Source organism: Octodon degus, unplaced genomic scaffold, assembly GCF_000260255.1.
Source record: "Octodon degus isolate 3935 unplaced genomic scaffold, OctDeg1.0 scaffold00043, whole genome shotgun sequence".
Classification (NCBI taxonomy): Eukaryota; Metazoa; Chordata; class Mammalia; order Rodentia; family Octodontidae; genus Octodon; species Octodon degus.
Window position 1 is genome coordinate 14,766,458 of NW_004524619.1, and position 5,866 is coordinate 14,772,323.

Sequence of the window (5,866 nt, forward strand, 5' to 3'; positions counted from 1 at the left end):
TTTCTTGTATACAGCATATTGTTGGATAGAAATATGGAACGCTTCATGAATTTGCGTGTCATAATTGCGCAGGGGCCATGCTAATCTTCTCTATATCGTTCCAATTTTAATATATGTGCTGCCGAAGCGAGCACATTGGCTATGGCTTCTATCTAGCTGTCCCCCCGAAGCCTCATGTAAGGTGGGGCTTTCAGGGGTATCTGGGTCTAAAGTTTGTGATGCTATGATTAAGGGCACATAGTTATTAAATTAATTCCCACGTTGGTTTGGCCTAATTCTTGGCAGCATTAAGTGTGCCTCACCCTTGATGCAAGTGCCATGTGCCCTGTTGGGATGCAGCTTAGACAAAATGTAGTGGAACAGGGCTACTGCAGTCATCACTTGCGCCTGCTTCACTACCCGGCTGCTTTGCGGCCTTCTGCCTACCATGAACTATTTTCCTCTGCAATGCTGTCCTGCCTTGGAGCAAGCCAACTACAGAAGGAAACCTCCATAACTTGTGAGCAGAAATAAACCCTTCTTCTTTTAACTTCTCATGTCGGATGTTTTGTCTCAGCAAGAAAACAAAGTAACCTTTCATTCTTAGCTATTCAGTTTAGGATATCATTGCAGATTTATTTTTAATTGATAATGGTGATATAGTCACTGCTTGTAGTAGATCTTCACTGTATATCAATATCTAATTTGTCTTTGAATCTAAATTAGTATTGCTGACTTCTTTTCTGTCGTAAATGGTGGTACATTTGTTTTACTTTTAATTTATTTTCACTGAATGTCAGTATTTAGTTTTTCTGTGTCATTGACATTATTATGATTTCTTTTCTTCGCTAGGAGTGATACAAGTGATCAAGCCTTTAAAAAATGGATTGATACTAAGAAGAACCTCAAATAAAAAAAAACAGATATGTATCACAGGAGTTGCACAAATCTCAATATAGAAGCATAAGAAGTACAAAAAAACAAGGCAACATGACCCTTACAAATGCTAATAATTAATGTGTTACTGAATGCAAAGGTACAGAACAAGATGAAATATCAAGCTCAAAACCCTGGTCTATAAAATGGCTGATGACTTCAGACCAAAAACAACCTGAATCAATTAAAGAAAACAATGTGGGAGATGAAGGAGCAAGTCAACAAAGATTCTGAAGAAGAGTCAATCAGAAATTTTGGGAATACAAAGTAAAATAAGTAAAAAAGTAAAAAGTGAGGGGCTGGCAAATGGCTCAACAGATTAAAGTGCCTGCTTAGGCAGATGCAGTAGCCGGGGTTCAATCCCCAGCTTGCCATGTCAGCCCTGCCCCAGGGTGTGATGAGATGGCAACTGAGGCAGGTTGTGGTGGCACACATCTGTAATCCCTGCGCTTGGCAGGCTGAACACAGGCGGATCACTATGAGTCCAATCCAAATAGTGAGACCCTGTAGACCCTGTCATAAAATACAAAAAGAAAGAAAAAGAAAAGAAAAGAAGAAAGAAAAAGAAAAAGAAAAAGAAAAATTAACTTGGTGCCTAAAAAATTAAAAACAAAAGCCCAATGCAAAATCTCATAAACAGAATCCAGCAGAAGACATAGTTTCATGACTTTAAGATAATGTTGAGGAACTATTATATGTACTCAGAGAGACAGAATTGAAGAAATTATGTACAAAATATCCAAAACTTTGGAACACCATTGAGCTAAACTTTTGAATTTTTGGTGTAAAAGGTGCTAACATTGGGCTGGGGAGATAGCTCAGTAGAATAAGCACCAGCCTGACAAGCACAAGATCCTCAGTTGAACCCCCGTACTGAAAAAAAAAAAAATAGTTACTGAGGTTGAGACTAATGCTATAGAAAAATTTATTTAATGAAATAAACATAGAATTTTCCGGGCTAGGGGATAGCTCAGTGGTCTAAGTACCTGCCTCGCAAGAGCAAGTATCTGAATTCGATCCCTGTCACTGCATGCCATGCCAGCATCCCAAAACCCAGGGCACAGCATACTGGCCCTAAAACTGGGCACAGTAGGACATACCTGTAACCCCAGCACTGAGGAGGCTGAGCCAGGATGATCACTATGTATCTGAACTGTGTAGTGAGACCTTGTATCAAATAAATGAATAAATAAAAATTTTATGCCAGTTCAAATATTGTAGGTACTTGAATTCTGAAAAATAACCCTATATAGTTCAATAGTCCATAATAGTAGTGGGTTATCAGCAGAACTGGTAATTGTCAGAAGTTGTTGATTTGAGCATTTTATAGCTCAGCATATTAATATGGCATTACTTTTTATACCTCATGTTTATACTTTTCTGCTGGATGGTTAAGATCAAGTTAAAGCAAGACCTATATAACTAAAAATGTAACTTTTGTATCTGATAAGGTCAGTCTAATCCCTGATAAATCCTGCAGTACAGGATTTATCCTGAAACCTTGTACCACAGTTTGTAGATCTTTTGTCAGTGTCAGCCATCTGGATGAGTCATGGCCATTGCTTGATCAATCTGCTCTCTGTGAAAGCCTGAGGAACTCTTTTCTCTCTAGGAGACTCTCCTTAAGTACACTCTACATCATTGATCACTTTCCTCTGTGGCCCCATAATCCCCTTGTTCACAAAATTTGGAACACCCTGAGTTACAGGATCAAGTATAAAAGGTTCTTTAAAGACTTCTAATACGGATTCTCTAACAGCAATGGAACATTCATCTCTGACAAAACAAAACAAAAAAGGGGAATATAAATAAAGGACTATTTTGCAGTGAAATATGTATATACAAAATAGAATAAATATACAGCTACTTTCTCTTAGTTCAATGAGAAGAAAGGTTTGTAGTAATATTGTTTAGACAAGATATCAGGTCTGCATCTTGTCCTCTGAATAACCATTAGAAAGACAACAATATGCAGTGTATTAATTAACTATCCTACTAATTTGTTTTGAAACTGTTTCATTATTATTTTTTCTCATTAAAATGAATTAAAAAGAAAAAAGAAATTTAAAAAAGATAAAAATACATAAAAATTTTAAAAATATTTTTTTAAAAAAGAAATTTCCTATATTTGGGAAAGATACAAACATACAGATATAAGAGGTATTTAGAACCCCAAACAGACATGAGTAGAAAAGGATCTCCCCATGACACACTATAGTTAAAATAGTAAGAATACAGAACAAGGAAAAAAATATGATAAGCAGTCAAAGAGAAACACCAAGTCATGTAAAGAGGCCAACCCATCAGAATAACTTCACCCTTCTCTGCAGAAAAGCCTAAAAAAGACCATGAATGTGTAGAACCATGTATTTCAAACTCTGAGAGAAAACTGTCAATGTACATTATTATATCCAGCAAAGTTATCCTACAAAACAAAAGGGTAAAGATCTTCTGAAATAAGCAAAACCTCAAGAAAGATACTTAAAAAGAACCCTACATACAAAAGCGGAAAACTAGAAAAGGATGAAAAATCAGGAAATAATAAAAAAGTGGAAAAACAACAAAATGAACAGAATTACCTCATACCTTTCTATAGCAACTCTGAATGTACATGATCCTAATTCTAATCAAAAGGCACAAATGGGCAGATTGGGTGAAAAACAAGACCCCACACTTTGCTCGTTTCGAGGAACAAATCTCACTGCCAAAGACATGCACAGACTGAAGCAAAAACATGGAAAACAATATTCCACGCAAATGGAATTCAAAACAAGCGAGAGTGACTATACTTGTACCTGACGAAGCAGATGCCAAGACAAAACTGAAAGAGAGAAACAAGTCCACCATATACTCATCAAGGAAACAATCCACCAAGAAGACTTATTTGCAATGTACCCAATGTCAGTACACCCAAACTCACAAAACAAACACTCCATATGCACATAGACATCCTGGCGCAATAACAGCAGGTAACTGAAGGCGCGACACACTCATCCACAGATAGATAATCCAGACCAAAAACACACACACACAAAAAGCCCACAAAAAAGGCTGAAAACACCTCAGAAATTAAGTTGACTTAACAAATGTCAATAGAACATAGTTTGCAATGAATGATACAAAAAATACATTTTTATCAGCAGCTCATCAAATAAAATAAATGACCATTAACAAAATAAATTATATTGTAGGTCATAAAAAGTGTTAACAAATACAAAATAATTATAGAAAAATTTGCATTTTATCAGATCATAATAGAATGAAATTAGAAACCAACAGCAAGAGAAAACCAGATATAAAAACACATGAAGACTAAACAGTTCACTTTTGAACCATCAGTGGGTTAATGAAAAAACAATAGGGAAGAAAATTCCTAAAATCAAATGAAAATTGAAATACAGCATACCAGAGCCAGCCAAATAGCTCAGCAGATTAAAGTGCCTGCAAGCAGGCACAGGGGCCGGGGTTCAATCCTCGGGCCTGCTGTGCTGGCCCTGCCCCTGGGACACACTGAGATGGCATTGAGACTGGGCATGGTGGCATGAACCTATAATCCTAGCTCTTGGGAGACTGTAAACAGGCAGATCACTATGAGTCTGATCCAGTAGTGAGACCATGATCACCCTGTAGATCCTTCCCAAAAAAAAAAAGAAAGAAAGAAAGAAAATAAAAGAAATACAGCATACCAGAATTTCTGGACTAGAACAAAGGTAATACTAAAGAGGAAGTTTGTAGCAACAAATACATACATCAAAAAATCTAGGACATCTCAAATAAACAACCTAATCATGCACTTCAAGGTTCTAGAAAAATAAGAACAAACTGAAATCCAACCCAACTGAAGGAAAGAAATAATAAAGATCAGAGCTGAAATTAATGAGATAGAGACTAAAAGAACAGCACATAGGATCAAGGAAAATAAGAACTCATTCTTTGAAAAAATAAACATTGATAAATCGTGAGTCGAAATAACTAAAAGAAAAAGAAAGAAGACTCAAACCAATACAATTAGAAATGAAAATGGAGAGTGGGCCAGACAGCTCAATGGATTAAAGAGAATGCTTAGGCAGATAGATGCAGGGACCAGGGTTTGATCCTGGTGTGCCATGCTGGCTCTGCCCCGGGGGCATGCTGAGACTGCTATTGGGACTGGGTGTGATAGTGCACGCCTGTTAACTCAGCACTTGGGATGCTGAAAATAGGAGGATCACTACAACTCCAATCTGTGTAGTGAGATCCTGTAGACCCTGTACTACATACATAAAAAAAAAGAAAGAAAGAAAGAAAGAAAGAAAGAAAGAAAGAAAGAAAGAAAGAAAGAAAGGAAAACAGGATATTTCAATAGATAGCATTGAACTCCAGAGGACTATGAGAGACTTTAAGAACCTACAGTCTAATAAATAGAAGAATCAAGAAGTGAATCAATTTCTAGACACATATGACCTCCTAAAGCTAAATGAAAGGGACATAAAAACCTAATAAGCAATGAGATTGAAGGAATAATGAAGTCTCCCCTGTCCCTTAGTGCCCAGGACCAGATGGCCACACTGCTGAATTTTACTGGTCTATTAAAGGACTTACATGAATGTTCCTCAGTGTTTCCCAACCCCTTCTACTAGACCATCACTACTCTGATACCAAAGCTGGACAAGGACAATGAAAAGAGGAGAGGGAAGGAGGACAAAGAGGGAGGGTAGGAGAGAAAGAGACTGTAGACACAGTTTTGATGAACATAGATGCAAAACTCCTTAATAAAATACTTGCAAACTGAATTCAATGACACATTAAAAAAATCATGCACCATTAGTAACTTGGTTTCATTCTACGGAGCCAAGGATGTTCTACCGTGGCAGATCAATAGAAGTGACACATCACATAAATAGAACCAGTGAGAACTTGAGGATTAGACAATGAAGAGAGGGCAAGGAGAAAAGCTAGGGAACATGACAGG

General features: G+C 37.0%; 1 non-coding gene across 1 annotated transcript; it reads right to left on the bottom strand.

Moving 5' to 3' along the window:
• Nucleotides 1-27: 27 nt before the first annotated feature.
• LOC111816881 lies at nt 28-134 on the bottom strand. Its single transcript, XR_002821204.1, has one exon. It is a non-coding gene; the product is annotated as a U6 spliceosomal RNA (small nuclear RNA).
• Nucleotides 135-5,866: the final 5,732 nt, after the last annotated feature.